Genomic DNA, 21066 nt, shown 5'->3' with positions numbered 1-21066 from the left:
AAATAATGCTTAATAGATATTTACTTAAATAAACTACAGGCCCTAAGGCTCCAAAGCTCCTCACAGTTTCACAGCCTTTGTCCACACACACCAGTATAGCAATACAATACAATAAACACACCACTAATCACCAGTTGCAGTTCACTGTCACACACAGACATGAACCCGTTTTGATGTGACTCAATCCACGTACAGTACGATGACGAATGTTCACTTCTCCTGTTCACGTTTCTGGACGTCGACATCCGACCGCTTCCTCCCCTCCCCAAGCAGCACCAGCAACATGATGGAGACGGAGAACGCGGCGATGAGAAACCAGTTCATCCATACAGTGCCTGAACAGAGAGAGTGAGCGAGGGAGCTTGACCTGACGCCAGTACCGAGTGAGTGAGGGAGTGAGCGTGGTTTTACGCCAGTACAGAGTGAGTGAGGGAGTGAGCATGGTTTGACGCCAGTACAGAGTGAGTGAGGGAGTGAGCATGGTTTGACGCCAGTACCGAGTGAGTGAGGGAGTAAGCATGGTTTGACGCCAGTACCGAGTGAGTGAGGGAGTGAGCATGGTTTGACGCCAGTACCGAGTGAGTGAGGGAATGAACATGGTTTGACGCCAGTACAGAGTGAGTGAGGGAGGGAGCATGGTTTGACGCCAGTACAGAGTGAGTGAGGGAGTGAGCTTGGACTGACGCCAGTACAGAGTGAGTGAGGGAGTGAGCTTGGACTGACGCCAGTACAGGGTGAGTGAGGGAGTGAGTATGAGGGAGTGAGCATTCAAGTGTATTGTAGGCCATAGGCCCATAATACAAACGGAAAATGTACAGTTGAAGTTTGCGGATCACATCTATGTATTTCACAATGATTGTCAAAGATACATGACTTTAACAATAAACAAAGAAAGACTTTATACAATTGCTCGATGGACAGATGACATTGGAATGTTGAACTTTCGCATTGTTGGAAATTCATAATATTTTCTTGGTATAAATTCTGCCCTCAGAATCTGGTAACATTTGCATATTAGAATAAAATGGTGCTCATCCTCAACATAATTGTATTTACATGCTTTGCAAACTCGTTCCTCTCTAGGTTCCATTTTGTGTCTACCAGTTTCGATACGAAGATGAGAAGAGTAAGGGAGTGATGTCGCATACATGTTGAGGTGTGTCACACAAGGATATGTACAGCATGTATTGAGGTAACTGGTTATGGTCATATGTGTGTGGTTCGTGAGTTATCTGCACTAACTGATAACACTTTAAACAGTGTTACAGTATATCACGGCGAGGCAGCTTAATGTTCAGGTACGTACCACCGAGCCCCACGAGCACGGGCAGGTGCTGACAAGCCAAGACCAGGGTCAGGGCGAATCATTTAAAATCTTAAGTTGGAGACATTACAAACGTCTTGTTAATACGCACCAATATTTCTGATGGAGAGAACCCCGAGGAATATGAGGATGCGACATTGTTGAAGGCAGTCAGACTGAGGTTGGTGATGCCCTCAGCCACAGGATACGAGACTTCACACACCAGCTCGAAAAACAAGGGACTGTCCGCTCCATTCACAATACTCTTTACAATGTTCGCGGCATACAGCTCTTCTGAAACACATACAAACAATATTCACAACCACTTTCTTTCAGTAACCAACCACAATCTATAATAATAATAACAATGATGATAATAATAATAATAATAATAATAATAATAATAAAATGTCAGACAATAGATCCACCACAGGCTTTCTGAACGACCACTGCATCGAGTTTATCTGCAGTGTGTTGAGAAGATCAGCAATCCTGCAGAGTCCTTCACTTGAATGAAGTCGTCTGGCCTGAAAAGTGAAACAGAAGGCTTTCTGTTTGCTGCTCAGGACCATTCACTTCCAATTGTGAGTGGATGCCCAGCTTTGGCACAGACACAGTATCTTAAGCGACATGATGGGGTGGCTCGATCATTTTATTACCGTCTTCGCCATGCTTGTGATTTTGACACAGAGGTCCATCCATGGTACGACACGTCATGGAAAATAATAAATACAAAATCCTTTGGAATAGGCCCGTATACAGCCTCAGACATATCCAGGCCAACAAACCTGATCTTGTCCTTTTTGATAAATCCAATGAAATCATTTATATCATTGACACTTTTGACACTAATGTGATTGACAAGATTGAGGAAAAACATGGCAAATATGCAGACCTCGCTTTCGAAATGTCACGCTTGCATCCTAAGTACCAAGTTGTCCGACTCCCCATCGTTCTCGGTGCCTTAGGTTTGGTACCTCCCAATCTGTTGACTGACATTGGGAGAGTACCCAGGTTTGCTACCAGGAATACAGCCCTTCTGACAATCTTGGTAATGCAGAAAGCTGTAGTGTTGGGGAGTCTTCACATTCTCCGAAAAGTCCCATTCGCTGTCTGGGCAGCGTGTAGAGGGGGCAAGGGCCCTGAGCTGATGATGAGCCTAACCAACCTGATTGTGCCAGGATCACCAAACCCTCTTTGCTGCATTTTGTATTTTAACTGTACATTATAAAATAATAATAATACAGTGGCAATACCATTTCATCCCTTACGGGTACCCATTCACTGCTGGGTGAACAGAGGCATATTTCGAACACAGTCCCTTGCCCAAGGAGACACCACATGTGCTTCAATGTGGGGGCAGGACTGAAGCACTAGAAACTCTCTGGACCAACGATGGTAACTCATCCAAGGGCTCTCTGGACCAACGATGGTCACTCATCCAAAGGCTCTCTTGACCAACGATGGTCATTTATCCAAGGACTCTCTGGACCAACGATGGTCACTCATCCAAGGACTCTCTGGACCAACGATGGTCACTCATCCAAGGACTCTTCGCGAACTACGCTGCTAAACTTCGCCGGGGGGCACGGGTGGCCCAGTTTTCTAAGGCGCCGCGGTTCGCTGTTCAGAGTTGCGTCCCTTCGGCACGCCAGAAACTTATGATCGTGGGTTCGAATCCCGGTTCGCCCCGATTAGGTTTCTAGGTTTGTCAGCACCATACCCGTGCTCAGGGGTTTCAGCGAACTGGATCACTTCAGGCTTTCCTCCCACATTAAGCTGACACGCTGTGATATAACTGGAATACTGTTAAAAGCGGCGTAAAACCCAACTCACTCACTCAACTTCGCCTGATTTGATACCCGTGCGCTGTGCACAGGACCACGTGCCACCAATAAGTCCACTCTATTTTCATGTGGGGCAAATTTTAAATAATGAAATAATTTCTTAAATTGTATACGATTAGTTACCAGATTAGAACAATCTAGAAATGTGATATCTTTAGGTTTCACATGTATAATCTATTTCATAAATTACAAACACAATATTCTGTACATCATTTCTTAGGGAGTCGGGTGATAAGGAATGTCGCCTGCCTCTTGTCCTGAGGATGATGTTAAGGATGAGTAAAATCATCCAGAGGAAACTCAGCAATGCCAGAACATCAAGCAGGACGAGGATCAGACGTAGTCTGCGCTGAAATCGGTCTGCAAACCTGTTAAAGTAGTTAGCATGGTTAAAATATCACATTAAACCCTCTCTTGACAAACCTTTTCAAGTAGTTAGCATGGTTACAATATCACATTAAACCTCCTCTGGACAAACCTGTTAAAGTAGTTAGCATGGTTACAATATAACATTAAACCCTCGTTCGACAAACCTGCTAAAGTAGTTACCGTGGTTACAACATCACATTAAATAGTCTCTTGACAAACCTGTTAAAGTAGTTACCATGGTTACAATATAACATTAAACCCTCGTTCGACAAACCTGTTAAGTAGTTACCGTGGTTACAACATCACATTAAATAGTCTCTTGACAAACCTGTTGAAGTAGTTACCATGGTTACAATAACACATTAAACCCTCTCTTGACAAACATGTTAAAGTAATTACCATGGTTACAATATCACATTACACACTCTCTTGACAAACCTGTTAAAGTAGTTACCGTGGTTACAATATCACATTAAATAGTCTCTTGACAAACCTGTTAAAGAAGTTACCATGGTTACAATAACACATTAAACCATCTCTTGACAAACCTGTTAAAGAGGTTACCGTCGTTACAATATCACATTAAACCCTGTCTGGATCAACCTGTTAAAGTAGTTTGCACTTTGCACTTTCTCTCTCTCTTGACTAACCCTCGCTCTCACTCTCACTCTTTAAATTCACTTACTTACTTGTTCTGCTTTCTGATATAACAAAACACTATTCAATAGCTATAGTCGTGTCATCATGTCAATTGCCCACCTTCCAACGATGATACCAGTAGCAGCAGCTGCCAGGAAGCCGTAGAACCCCAGCCACCCAGCGTCAGCCTGGAGCACAAGTGCGCACGGTACACACATATAGTATGTGCCTACACTGACTGGTACGGGGACGAACACTGACTGGTGCGAGGACGTGCACTGACTGGTGATGTGGTGTGAGGGCGTACACTGACTGATGATGTGGTGTGAGGGCGTACACTGACTGATGGTGTGGTGTGAAGACGTACACTGGCTGATGGTGTGGTGTGAGGGCGTACACTGACTGATAGTGTGGTGTGAGGACGTACACTGACTGATGGTGTGGTGTGAGGGCGTACACTGACTGATGATGTGGTGTGAGGACGTACACTGACTGATGGTGTGGTGTGAGGACGTACACTGACTGATGGTGTGGTGTGAGGACGTACACTGACTGATGGTGTGGTGTGAGAACGTACACTGACTGATGATGTGGTGTGAGGACGTACACTGACTGATGGTGTGGTGTGAGGGCGTACACTGACTGATGATGTGGTGTGAGGACGTACACTGACTGATGGTGTGGTGTGAGGGCGTACACTGACTGATGGTGTGGTGTGAGGGCGTACACTGACTGATGATGTGGTGTGAGGACGTACACTGACTGATGGTGTGGTGTGAGGGCGTACACTGACTGATGGTGTGGTGTGAGGACGTACACTGACTGATGGTGTGGTGTGAGGACGTACACTGACTGATGGTGTGGTGTGAGGGCGTACACTGACTGATGGTGTGGTGTGAGGACGTACACTGACTGATGGTGTGGTGTGAGGACGTACACTGACTGATGGTGTGGTGTGAGGGCGTACACTGACTGATGGTGTGGTGTGAGGACGTACACTGACTGATGGTGTGGTGTGAGGACGTACACTGACTGATGGTGTGGTGTGAGGGCGTACACTGACTGATGATGTGGTGTGAGGACGTACACTGACTGATGGTGTGGTGTGAGGACGTACACTGACTGATGGTGTGGTGTGAGGGCGTACACTGACTGATGGTGTGGTGTGAGGGCGTACACTGGCTGATGGTGGGGTGTGAGGATGTACACTGACTGATGGTGTGGTTTGAGGACGTACACTGACTGATGGTGTGGTGTGAGGACGTACACTGACTGATGGTGTGGTGTGAGGGCGTACACTGACTGATGTAGACTGACTGATAGTGTGGTGTGAGGACGGACAATGACCGATGGTGAGGTGTGAGGACGTACACTGACTGATGGTGTGGTGAGACGACGTACACTGACTGATGTAGACTGACTGATAGTGTGGTTTGAGGACGTACACTGACTGATGGTGTGGTGTGAGGACGTACACTGACTGATGGTGTGGTGTGAGGGCGTACACTTACTCATGGTGTGGTGTGAGGGCGTACACTGGCTGATGATGTGGTGTGAGGACGTACACTGACTGATGGTGAGGTGTGAGGACGTACACTGACTGATGGTGTGGTGTGAGGACGTACACTGACTGATGTACACTGACTGATGTACACTGACTGATGGTGTGGTGTGAGGACGTACACTGACTGATGGTGCGGAGTGAGGACGTACACTGACTGATGGTGTGGTGTGAGGACGTACACTGACTGATGGTGTGGTGTGAGGACGTACACTGACTGATGGTGTGGTGTGAGGACGTACACTGACTGATGGTGCGGTGTGAGGACGTACACTGACTGATGGTGTGGTGTGAGGACGTACACTGACTGATGGTGTGGTGTGAGGACGTACACTGACTGATGGTGTGGTGTGAGGACGTACACTGACTGATAGTGTGATTTCAGGACGTGCACTGACTGATGTACAATGATTAATGGTGTGGTGTGAGGACGTGCACTGACTGATGTGCACTGACTGATGGTGTGGTGTGAGGACGTACACTGACTGATGGTGTGGTGTGAGGACGTACACTGACTGATGGTGTGGTGTGAGGACGAACACTGACTGATGGTGTGGTGTGAGGGCGTACACTGACTGATGTAGACTGACTGATGGTGCGGAGTGAGGACGTACACTGACTGATGGTGTGGTGTGAGGACCTACACTGACTGATAGTGTGATTTCAGGACGTGCACTGACTGATGTACAATGATTAATGGTGTGGTGTGAGGACGTGCACTGACTGATGTACACTGACTGATGGTGTGGTGTGAGGACCTACACTAACTGATAGTGTGATTTCAGGACGTGCACTGACTGATGTACAATGATTAATGGTGTGGTGTGAGGACGTGCACTGACTGATGTACACTGACTGATGGTTTTGTGTGAGGACGTATACTGACTGATGTAGACTGACTGATGGTGTGGTGTGAGGAAGTATACTGACTGATGGTGTGGTGTGAGGATGTGCACTGACTGGTGTACGCTGACTGATGGTGTGAGGACGTACACTGACCGATGGTGTGGTGTGAGGACGTACACTGACTGATGGTGTGGTGTGAGGACGTACACTGACTAATGGTGTGGAGTGAGGACGTACACTGACTGATAATGTGGTGTGAGGACGTACACTGACTGATGGTGTAGTGTGAGGACGTACACTGACTGATGTAGACTGACTGATGGTGGGGTGTGAGGACGTGCACTGACTGTTGGTGTGGTGTGAGGACGTACACTGACTGATGGTGTAAGGTGAGGACGCACACTGACTGATGTAGACTGACTGATGGTGTGGTGTGAGGACGTACACTGACTGATGTAGACTGACTGATGGTGTGGTGTGAGGACGTGCACTGACTGATGTACACTGACTGATGGTGTGGTGTCAGGACGTACACTGACTGATGTACACTGACTGATGCTGTGGTGTGAGGACGTACACTGACTGACGGTGTGGTGTGAGGACGTACACTGACTGATGTAGACTGACTGATGGTGTGGTGTGAGGACGTGCACTGACTGATGTACACTGACTGATGGTGTGGTGTGAGGACGTACACTGACTGATGGTTTGGTGTGAGGACGTACACTGACTGATGTAGACTGACTGATGGTGTGGTTTGAGGACGTGCACTGACTGATGGTGAGGTGTGAGGACGTACACTGACTGAAGGTGTGGTGTGAGGACCTACACTGACTGATGGTGTGGTGTGAGGACGTGCACTGACTGATGTAGAATGACTGATGGTGTGGTGTGAGGACGTACACTGACTGATGTACACTGACTGATGGTGTGGTGTGAGGACGTACACTGACTGATGGTGTGGTGTGAGGACGTACACTGACTGATTGTGTGGTGTGAGGACGTATACTGACTGATGGTGTGTTGTGAGGACGTGCACTGACTGATGTACGCTGACTTACTGTGTGAGGACGTGCACTGACTGATGGTGTGGTGTGAGGACGTACACTGACTGATGCTTCGGTGTGAGGACGTACACTGACTGATGGTGTGGTGTGAGGACGTACACTGACTGATGGTGTGGTGTGAGGACGTGCACTGACTGATGTACACTGACTGATGGTGTGGTGTGAGGACGTACACTGACTGATGTACACTGACTGATGGTGTAGTGTGAGGACGTGCACTGACTGATGTAGACAGACTGATGGTGTGGTGTCAGGACGTGCACTGACTGATGGTGTGGTGTGAGGACGTGCACTGACTGATAGTGTGGTGTGAGGACGTACACTGACTGATGTACACTGACTGATGGTGTGGTGTGAGGACGTACACTGACTGATGGTGTGGTGTGAGGACGTGCACTGACTGGTGTAGACTGACTGATGGTGCGGTGTGAGGATTTACACTGACTGATGTACACTGACTGATGGTGTGGTGTGAGGACGTACACTGACTGATGGTGTGGTGTGAGGACGTGCACTGACTGGTGTAGACTGACTGATGGTGTGGTGTGAGGACCTACACTGACTGATGGTGTGGTGTGAGGACGTGCGCTGACTGGTGTACACTGACTGATAGTGTGGTGTGAGGACGTGCACTGACTGATGTAGACTGACTGATGGTGTGGTGTGAGGACGTACACTGACTGATGGTATGGTGTGAGTACGTGCACTGACTGATGGTACGAGGACATACACTGACTGATGGTACGAGGACATACACTGACTGATGGTACGAGGACATACACTGATGGTACGAGGACATACACTGACTGATGGTACGAGGACATACACTGACTGATGTTACGAGGACATACACTGACTGATGGTGTGAGGACGTACACTGATGGTAGGAGGCCGTACACTAACTGATGGTACGAGGACATACTCTGACTGATGGTACGAGGACATACACTGACTGATGGTACGAGGACATACACTGATGGTACGAGGACATACACTGACTGATGGTACGAGGACATACACTGACTGATGTTACGAGGACATACACTGACTGATGGTGTGAGGACGTACACTGATGGTAGGAGGCCGTACACTAACTGATGGTACGAGGACATACTCTGACTGATGGTACGAGAACATACACTGACTGATGGTACGAGGACGTACACTGACTGATGGTACGAGAACATACACTGACTGATGGTACGAAGACATACACTGACTGATGGTACGAGGACATACACTGACTGATGGTACGAGGACATACACTAACTGATAGTACGAGGACGTACACTAACTGCTTGTACCAGGACATACACTGACTGATGGTACGAGGAAATACACTGACTGATGGTACAAGGACATACACTGACTGATGGTACGAGGACATACACTAACTGATAGTACGAGGATGTACACTGACTGATGGTACGAGGACATACACTGACTGATGTTGCGAGGACATACACTGACTTATGGTACGAGAATATATACTGACTGATGGTACGAGGACGTACACTGATGGTACGAGGACGTATAGTGACTGATGGTACGAGGACATACACTGACTGATGAAACGAGGACGTACACTAACTGATGGTACGAGGACGCACACTGATGGTGCGAGGACGTATACTGACTGATGGTACGAGGACATACACTCACTGATGGTACGAGGACGTACACTGACTGATGGTACGAGGACATACACTGACTGATGGTACGAGAATATATACTGACTGATGGTACGAGGACGTACACTGATGGTACGAGGACGTATAGTGACTGATGGTACGAGGACATACACTGACTGATGAAACGAGGACGTACACTAACTGATGGTACGAGGACGCACACTGATGGTGCGAGGACGTATACTGACTGATGGTACGAGGACGTACACTAACTGATGGTACGAGGACGTACACTGACTGATGGTACGAGGACATACACTGACTGATGGTACGAGGACATACACTGACTGATTGTACGAGGACATACACTGACTGATGGTACGTGGACATACACTGACTGATGGTGCGAGGACGTACACTGACTGATGGTACGAGGACATACACTGACTGATAGCACGAGGACGTACACTAACTAGTTGTACGAGGACAAACACTGACTGATGGTGTGAGGACATACACTGACTGATGGTACGAGGACGTACACTGACTGATGGTACGAGGACATACACTGACTGATGGTGCGAGGACGTACACTGACTGATGGTACGAGAACATACACTGACTGATGGTGCGAGGACGAACACTGACTGAAGGTGCGAGGACGTACACTGACTGATGGTTTGAGGACATACACTGACTGATGGTGTGAGGACATACACTGACTGATGGTGTGAAGACGTATACTGACTGATGGTGCGAGGACATACACTGACTGATGGTGCGAGGACGTACACTAACTGATGGTACGAGGACATACACTGACGGATGGTACGAGGACGTACACTGACTGATGCTGCGAGGATGTATACTGACTGATGGTGCGAGGACGCACACTGATTTGGTGCGAGGATGTATACTGACTGACGTACACTGACTGATGGCGTGAGGATGTACACTGACTGATGGTGTGAGGACGTACACTGACTGATGGTGTGAGGACGTACACTGATGGTGCGAGGAAGTACACTGATAGTGAGAGGACGTACACTGATGGTGCGAGGACGTACACTTACTGATGGTGTGAGGACGTACACTGATGGTGCGAGGACGTACACTGATGGTGCGAGGACGTACACTGATGGTGCGAGGACCTACACTCATGGTACGAGGACGTACACTGACTGATGGTGCGAGGACGTACACTAACTGAGTGTGCGAGGATGTACACTGACTGATGGTGCGAGGACATACACTGATGGTGCGAGGATGTACACTGACTGATGGTACGAGGACATACACTGACTGATGGTGTGAGGACGTACACTGATGGTACGAGGACGTACACTAACTGATGGTACGTGGACATACACTGACTGATGGTAAGAGGACGTACACTGACTGATGGTAAGAGGACATACACTGACTGATAGTACGAGGACGTACACTAACTGATTGTACGAGGACAAACACTGACTGATGGTGTGAGGACATACACTGACTGATGGTACGAGGACGTACACTGACTGATGGTACGAGGACATACACTGACTGATGGTACGAGGACATACACTGACTGATGGTACGAGGACATACACTGACTGATGGTACGAGAATATATACTGACTGATGGTACGAGGACGTACACTGATGGTACGAGGACGTATACTGACTGATGGTACGAGGACATACACTGACTGATGGAACGAGGACGTACACTAACTGATGGTACGAGGACGCACACTGATGGTGCGAGGACGTATTCTGACTGATGGTACGAGGACGTACACTAACTGATGGTAAGAGGACGTACACTGACTGATTGTACGAGGACATACACTGACTGATGGTACGAGGACATACACTGACTGATTGTACGAGGACATACACTGACTGATGGTGCGAGGACATACACTGACTGATGGTGCGAGGACGTACACTAACTGATGGTACGAGGACATACACTGACTGATGGTACGAGGACGTACACTGACTGATGTTGCGAGGATGCACACTGATGGGGTGCGAGGATGTACACTGATGGTGCGAGGACGCACACTGATGGTTCGAGGATGTATACTGACTGACGTACACTGACTGATGGCGTGAGGATGTACACTGACTGATGGTGTGAGGACGTACACTGACTGATGGTGTGAGGACGTACACTGATGGTGCGAGGACGTACACTGATGGTGCGAGGACGTACACTTACTGATGGTGTGAGGACGTACACTGATGGTGCGAGGACGTACACTGATGGTGCGAGGACGTACACTGATGGTGCGAGGACCTACACTGATGGTACGAGGACGTACACTGACTGATGGTGCGAGGACGTACATTGACTGAGTGTGCGAGGATGTACACTGACTGATGGTGCGAGGACGTACACTGATGGTGCGAGGATGTACACTGACTGATGGTACGAGGACGTACACTGATTGATGGTGTGAGGACGTACACTGATGGTGCGAGGACGTACACTGATGGTGCGAGGATGTACACTGACTGATGGGGTGAGGACGCACATTGACTGAGTGTGCGAGGACGTGTACTGACTGATGGTGCGATCTTACCTACAGTGGTGTTACCAACGTGGTATGTGACGTTGTCAAAGGAGCTGCAATATAAATAGATACACTCACACGTAAACACCTTGTTATAAAAACCCTTCACTGCTGTCTGTAAACATTGTGGACAACAATGTGAGTACAGGATGAGCATTTGTCACCATGTCACGGTGACGAGCTGTAACCACACAGCCCCGCTATAAAGCATCTTTGTCCCTTTTGTTGTTTTTTAAACATTACCATAGATTTTGTAGTCTCATCTTCCGTCTATCTGAAGAACAACACATATGATGCAGCATCACTGACCTTCCAGAATTACAATGACACAAAGTCGTCACAGCGTAATGGGAACGGTCTGCCCAAAGCGATGCGTTGACGTTTACTTTGACGACCACGTGTATACAGACCACAGACCAAGTCACTGGGATTCGTCAGGGGACGCTTCTTTGTCACCCCCTTAAGTATGACGTTGTCTTAGTATCAGTCGTCACGGGGTGGGGCGGATGGTGCCAATGTTTCGCCTGCTCACCTCAATGAATCATCAGCATTCAAAGTGGTAAACGTATAGGAGCTACACTGTTTATGAGGCAGAGTTGTCTCACCTGAATGTGGCATTGGTCGGGAAGGTCTTCATTTCCGGCACCAGCAGGGGTCCTGAAATACACGAACGTTTGGAAAGATTATCTGGAGTAATGAGTGAGTGAATATCGTTTTACGACCCATCGGAAGCACCCTGTCCCCTGATACCCATTCCTCGTGTGGCATCAGGCACCGATTCTTTGCCAGAACCCCAGGCCGGATGAGCAGAAAGTGGGGGAACACAATCATTTTACTCACTTGTTTTATCTGCCATCGACGCACGCGCACCTGCTCATGTCTCTCACAGTTCAACCACAAATTAGGAATGAATCGAGCAACGAAGCAATACAGTTAACTCACCGACCAGAAATGTCAGTCCTAGGCCCAGACCAATGACTACAAAGCCTATAGTCGTTGACGTTGTGCGCTCCTCGCGCGGAAACCAAACTGCCGACAATTTTGCCACACCTCCTTTACCGTTAGGGCCGGCGAGTCCGTTCAATATGTGGCCTGTATGAACAAACCTGCAACACGCCACCCTGAAGAACTATACCACACGGACAGTCTAAAAACAGACACCCCTTACAGCACACCCATAAACACACCATCCCCTGACAGCACCCACCTGCCTTACAACACACCCACCCATAAACACACCATCCCTAACAACACCCTCCCTTACCCGCCCCGACAACATCAACCCCACCCCACAAAACACACACTAACACATAAACACACCATCCCTAACAACACCCTCCCTTACTCGCCCCGACAACATCCAACCCACCCCACTAAACACACTCACACATAAACACACCATCCCTAACAACACCCTCCCTTACCCGCCCCGACAACATCCACCCCACCCCACCCCACCAAACACACACACACATAAACACACCATCCCTAACAACACCCTCCCTTACCCGCCCCGACAACATCCACCCCACCCCACCAAACACACACACACATAAACACACCATCCCTAACAACACCCTCCCTTACCCGCCCCGACAACATCCACCCCACCCCACCCCACCAAACACACACACACATAAACACACCATCCCTAACAACACCCTCCCTTACCCGCCCCGACAACATCCACCCCACCCCACCAAACACACACACACATAAACACACCATCCCTAACAACACCCTCCCTTACCCGCCCCGACAACATCCAACCCACCCCACCAAACACACACACACATAAACACACCATCCCTAACAACACCCTCCCTTACCCGCCCCGACAACATCCAACCCACCCCACTAAACACACTCACACATAAACACACCATCCCTAACAACACCCTCCCTTACCCGCCCCGACAACATCCACCCCGACAACATCCACCCCACCCCACTAAACACACACACACATAAACACACCATCCCTAACAACACCCTCCCTTACCCGCCCCGACAACATCCACCCCACCCCACTAAACACACACACACACATAAACACACCATCCCTAACAACACCCTCCCTTACCCGCCCCGACAACATCCACCCCACCCCGCTAAACACACACACACACATAAACACACCATCCCTAACAACACCCTCTCTTACCCGCCCCGACAACATCCACCCCACCCCACTAAACATACACACACATAAACACACCATCCCTAACAACACCCTCCCTTACCCGCCCCGACAACATCCAACCAACCCCACCAAACACACACACACACATAAACACACCATCCCTAACAACACCCTCCCTTACCCGCCCCGACAACATCCAACCCACCCCACTAAACACACACACACATAAACACACCATCCCTAACAACACCCTCCCTTACCCGCCCCGACAACATCCAACCCAACCCCATTAAATACACACACACATAAACACACCATCCCTAACAACACCCTCCCTTACCCGCCCCGACAACATCCAACCCACCCCACTAAACACACACACACATACAAACACACCATCCCTAACAACACCCTCCCTTAGTCGCCCCGACAACATCCGAGCCAATCCCACTAAACACACACACACATAAACACACCATCCCTAACAACACCCTCCCTTACCCGCCCCGACAACATCCAACCCACCCCACTAAACACACTCACACATAAACACACCATCCCTAACAACACCCTCCCTTACCCGCCCCGACAACATCCAACCCACCCCACTAAACACACACACACATAAACGCACCATCCCTAAAAACACCCTCCCTTACCCGCCCCGACAACATCCACCCCACCCCACCCCACTAAACACACACACACATAAACACACCATCCCTTACAACACCCTCCCTTACCCACCCCGACAACATCTAACCCAACCCCACTAAATACACACACACATAAACACACCATCCCTAACAACACCCTCCCTTACCCGCCCCGACAACATCCAACCCACCCCACTAAACACACACACACACATAAACACACCATCCCTAACAACACCCTCCCTTACCCACCCCGACAACATCCAACCCAACCCCACTAAATACACACACACATAAACACACCATCCCTAACAACACCCTCCCTTACTCGCCCCGACAACATCCAACCCACCCCACTAAACACACACACACACATAAACACACCATCCATTAAAACACCCTCCCTTACCCGCCCCGACAACATCCAACCCACCTCACTAAACACACACACACACATAAACACACCATCCATTCAAACACCCTCCTCTGAACACACTGCTACACTCACTGCAGCAGCCCAACAGGTGTGACCCCAACTCCTGTACTCCCCCCCCCCCCCCTCCCCGCCCCCTCACCAGGTGAAGGTGGGCTGTGACTGGGTGATACAGCATATGCCTGTCCCCGCTGCTATCAAGGCAGACGCCAGCAGACATGTCGGACGTAACCCTGAAATAACATTTAAAAAGATTTAACATGTATTAGTTCTCACCGGCCAGTACACCACTGCAGCACTGTGTCCTAGTGCTGGGACGGGTAACTCGGGTACTCGGGTCGGGTGGGTACTGAGTAGGGAGCGGGTACCCACAGGACTATCCGGACCCGTGGTTAATCACGTGATATATTGCTTAATGCCAAACATTATCTAGAACTCTATGGTCACACTATAAGTGACTTATTTTTGCATTCCTTCTGACTTCATATGTTTGCATAAAGATAAAACTTCAGTCAACTTCAGTGTGTGTATAACTAGATCGTTTTATACGTGTATCTAACTACATTTTGCGAGGGCTATTCCAAGTCGGACATTTGGACCTATCTCTTGAGACCTACAGCGGGTACCCGGGTAAGGTCAGGTAATAGGGGGGGGTGGGGAAGTGTGTGTGTGGGGGGGGGGGGGGGGGGGGGGGGGTAGTAAATTTGGACTCCTCCCAGCCCTACAGTGTGTCCAGCATCATGGAGCAATAAGGTGTCCTCGAAATAATGCTTCAATTGAGTTGTGTTTATTGTTGTAGGTATACGTCATATGTATCTACACGAGAGTGCATGTCAATACGTGGTCGACAGAACTAGTGAGTGAGTGAGTGAGTATGGTTTAACGCAGCTTTTAGCAATATTCCAGCAATATCACGGCGGGGGACAACAGAAATGGGCTACAGACGTTGTACCCATATCTGGAATTGACCCTGGGTCTTCACTGGGCTACCCCACCGCTCCACTGGTTTATGAAACTTCACAGAGTGATGGCCAAACATTGTATGAACTCCCACAAAGTGATGGTAAATTCCTATAACAGTTTTTTATAACTATCTTTTACCTCATTGATGTAGATGTATACACTATGTTATTTAGTACTCAGTACGTCAGTCACAGTGACACCGCGTCGTAATACATTTACATCAAGAACAGGACGGCAAGATGGCCGATACGATGGTCTTTGTTCACTACGATGGGTCGTAGCGAAGATATACAGGAACAACCATGCATTGGTGATCAGAAACAACGTGCCTGTGTGTATGCTGTCAGGAATGGGGAAGTCGTCCGTCAGCGTTTACGTCATTCAAGAATACAGTCTCGTGAAAAACGTATGAACGTCAAATTGTGTCGTTCATAAGCTTATGTGACCGGCCTCTCGTCCAATGAAGAAGCCGTATATCGTGTAAACTTCACATTAAAAATGTGGTGTTTTCGGCTCAATTACACCGACACTTATCACAAGCACATACATAAGTGCCAAAAACAAATACAGTAAACTAGTTATAACGAACTCAAAGGGACCACTAATTTTAGTTCGTTATAACCGTTGTTCGTAATAAGCATATATAGAGCATATACACAGCAAATGGCTGAGACAACTAACAGTTCGTTATATCCGTCAGTTCGTTATAAGCGTGTTCGTAATAAACGTAGTTTACTGTACCTTTGGTGTCCAGTAACCAAGACCACGCTAGGCATGAAGGGTGAAACATGATTGGTCCCCAGTTGGCAAGTAACGCAATATCCGAGTCCGTCCAGCCATACATGCGTTCACTGGTCCTAGCTATAGGCCCCCATTGGTTCCAAACTCCGGCGTGTAGGCCCGCCATCAGGGAGAACAAGGCTAGGATGTACCATCGTCGTTTGTAGACCTGGCGTAAAAACCACGGGCGCGGTTTCTGCATGCACTGTGCCAACAGTGCTATTATGTGTAAAAACAACGGGTACTTTATGTTATTGTTGATATGGGTGCCGTTGTACAAAACAACCTTAGCGCTACGACTGTCGTAAGTCTATGTCAAAGTATGGGAGTTACGATCACCTTGGCGCTACGATCGCTTTTTACAACGGCACCATGATAAACATAGTCGTACCGTGTCCCTACACACTCTGTTTCATTCAGAGTTAGCTGAACTAAGACATTCTTTGAATTCCCTTAATGTGTTCTTTAATACGTGATCTCTTTACAAGTAAACACAATATCGATTAGTCGACCACAGCCCACGCTGTTGTAGTTCGGGGCATTACTACGTCGATATAAAGAGTTAATGCAGTTAATGTTGGAGTACTAAGTAAGGATAAGATATATGGATGAACTTCTAATTGTAATAAAGAAGTTGTTCATCCATACATCTTATCCTTACTTACTACGCAGTTCGAGTTAATTGCCGTTACATCTGAAATGCTGAAAATATTTCACTTTGCTTTGTGTCATAAAAGCGTATGTACTGAAACACACTATTCCACATGTCGGACAATGAGTGAGTGATTATGGTTTTACGCCGCTTTTAGCAATATCCCAGCGATATCACGGCAGGGGACAGGCGTGTCGGACAATAAGTGAGTGAGTATGGTTTTACGCCACTTTAGGCAATATTCTAGCAATGCAAACACTAGGTATCAGAAGCATTTACCTTTATGGCAGGTGTTACATTCGGGGATGACGCTACTTCCTCCTTGGTAGGACTTTCCGTTTCATCAGTCGGGCTCTTGCCGACATGTGGAATCTCATTGGCTGCGGCGTTGCTGTCACGTGACTTCTCATTGGCTGGGCCCTGGTCGTTACGTATGTTCGTATTGACTGGGACCTCGTCGTCATGTGTCTTCATGGTGGGGCTTACAACCTTTCATAAATAATTCAATGCGACCACTATAAGAACCATTACAGCAACTCCTATAGCAACCACTATAACAACCTCTACAACATTCACTATAACAACCTCTATAACAACAGCTATAACAACAGCTATAATAACCTCTATTACAACCACTGTAACAACTGTAACAACCACAATAACAACCCATATAACAACCGCTATAAAAACCTATATAACAACAGCTATAACAACAGCTATAACAACCTAACAACACTCAGACGCCATCAACTAAACGGGAATACCCCTCATGTCTGCAGGAACACCACAGGCTTCGGACGAGCCACAGTGGCAGCTGAATAAAAAGACACTGCAGCCCATCTCTGTACCCCCACGTGCCTATAGACAACGATAACACATAGAGCCAGCGACATATGTAGGTACTTCTCTTTGCGAACATCCACCTCAATTAACTCCCCTGTGCGTGCCGACAATTTTACACTACCACATATGTCGACAGCCTACCCTACCTGGCAGTACTGACGCACCATGGGCGTTGTGATAGTAGTAGTAGTAGTAGCAGAAGTAGTAGTAGTAGTAGTAGTAGTAGTAGTGACTGAGGTAGCAGTAGTTGTAATAGTTGTAGTTGTAGTAGTCGCGGTAGCACTTACTTAGTGTTAGTAGTATTTGCGGTAGTCGTAGCGGGATCGTAACTGTCTCCTGTCAACCTCATCTAGTGGCCAGGACTGGGTGGTGGACGGGATCACCGCACATGATACTGTCCTGGGTAGCTGCACTCGTAGTCGTCGTAGTCGTCGTAGTGGTAGTGACCCGCAGCGAACTAACACAGTGTTCCATGCACTGACATGACGCGTACAGGCGTGGTGAGGCACCAGACACACATGTAGGGGGATATGTCGTTGGAAGCACTGGCAGTAGGTTCTCAAGTTACCGACCACTAAATACCTGTGCATCATGGAAGTGTTGGCAGTAGGTTCTCAAGTTACCAACCACTAAATACCTGTGCATCATGGAAGTGTTGGCAGTAGGTTCTCAAGTTACCGACCACTAAATACCTGTGCATCATGGACGTGTTGGCTGGTGGGGAGGGGGGCAGGTGCTTCGCGTGGACGCGCAGATATGGAGCGCACCACGGCCCAGGTCCATACACCCAGACAGTATCTTGATCTATGTACATCATTGGGTCTGTTATTGTGTATAACATTGTGTCTATTATTGTGTCCAGTATTGTGTATATCATTGTATCTATTATTGTATCCAGAATTATGTATATCATTGTATCTATCATTGTGTCAAGTATTATGTATTTTTATTGTATCTAGTATTATGTATATCATTGTATCTATAATTGTGTCTAGTATTATGTTGTTCACTGTATCTAGTACTGTGCATATCATTGTGTCTAGTATTGTGTATACCATTGTGTCTATTATTGTGTCTAGTATTATGTATATCATTTGGTCTAATATTGTGTATATCATTGTGTCTATTATTGTGTCTAGTATTATTTATATTATTGTATCTATTATTGTATCCAGTATTATGAATATCCTTTATCTAGTGTTGTGTCTAGAATTATGAATATCGTTGTGTCTAGTATTAGTTATATCATTGTGTCTATTATTGTATCCTAATATTACGTATATCATTGTATCTATTATTGTATCCAGTATTATGTATATAATTGTATCTATTATTGTATCCAGTATTATGAATATCCTTTATCTAGTGTTGTGTCTAGAATCATGTATATCATTGTGTCTAGTATTGTGTATATCATTGTGTCCATTATTATGCCCTTGTATTAGGCATATCATGTTTTATTATTGTATCTTAGTATTATGTAAATTCACGGGCAAAAGAAACGCTGGTTTTATAAACGTTGACACAGTTTTGATCAAAACCTAAAACTATGATTCGATACCATATGAAAACATTCTGCCAAACGCACCAATTATTTCCTAGGGGTCGTGGCGAATCTGCAGCAGGTGATTTTCGGAGAACTACGTTCTTTCCCTCTTTTTGTAATAAATGCATAAGGAAAATTTCGTGCTAGATTGAGGTATAAATTGTGCACAGAAACCTTCTGTAGCATTGAATCGTTTAGAGTTCACCTACAAGAATGCCACGTTTGACGTCTGAGCAGCGAGAGAGAGCAATAGGAATGTTGCAGATGGGTGAAACTCAGACTAGAGTTGCAGAAATCATGAACTGTCACAAAACCACCATCGAGAGACTGGTGAAACGTTTTAGAGATACTGGCCGGACATCAGACAAACCACGAAGTGGAAGACCACGAGTAACCACGCCCAACGAAGACCGCTATTTGCGTATGTTGCACCTACGTAACAGATTCCTCACTGTGACGTCATCAGCACAAAATGCTTTCCAACACACCGTCAGCAGAAGGACTGTAGCCCGACGTCTCCGCCATTTTGGTTTGAGAGCTTATCGACCTTTGAGGGGAATGGCCTTGACCCGACAACATAGACTCAACAGATTGAGGTGGGCTCGTACAGTGCAACGCTGGCAAAGACGACACTGGGACAGAGTGCTGTTTATCGATGAGAGTAGGTTCCAGGTTTTCAGTGCTGACGGCCGATTGCGAGTTTAGCGGCTTAGAGGCGAACGCACGTCACGTTGCTGCGTTCAGGAAGAGCACCCCCATGGCGTTGGCAGTGTGATGATCTGGGGCGGTACTTGCGGTGACACCAACACCGACCTGGTGGTTATTTTTATTTATGGTAACCTCAACGCTAACGGCTATATCAACCAGGTCCTTACACCAGCCGTACTTCCATTCCTTCAGAAAAATCCCAGAACGCTGTTACAACAGGATAACGCCACTCCACATTCTGCACGTATTACAAGAGACTTTTTGAATGCAAGCAACATACAAGTTCTCCCGTGGCCAGCCCGATCCCCTGACATGAATTCAATAGAACACCTCTGAGACCATCTTGGGAGACGTATTCGGCAACGTCAGCATCCCCCACATGACAGACAGACCTTGACGCAGGCACTGCAAGAAGAGTGGCGTCTCATCCCTCCAGCTATTGTGAGGAGACTGGTAACATCAGTACGACGTCGTGTCAGGGAGTGCATACGTGCTAGAGGTGGACACACTCG

The 21066-nt window shown here is 47.5% G+C and overlaps 1 pseudogene; it reads right to left on the bottom strand.

The window, feature by feature from the left end:
- Positions 1-210: 210 nt before the first annotated feature.
- Positions 211-17931, bottom strand: LOC139465085 (serine-rich adhesin for platelets-like; annotated as a pseudogene).
- Between the last annotated feature and the right edge of the window lie 3135 nt (positions 17932-21066).

This window comes from Haliotis cracherodii, unplaced genomic scaffold (assembly GCF_022045235.1).
Source record: "Haliotis cracherodii isolate W230 unplaced genomic scaffold, xgHalCrac1.p SCAF_17, whole genome shotgun sequence".
Taxonomy (NCBI): Eukaryota; Metazoa; Mollusca; class Gastropoda; order Lepetellida; family Haliotidae; genus Haliotis; species Haliotis cracherodii.
Note: the sequence above shows the minus strand (reverse complement) of the source record. Positions and strands in the feature narration are given on the sequence as shown.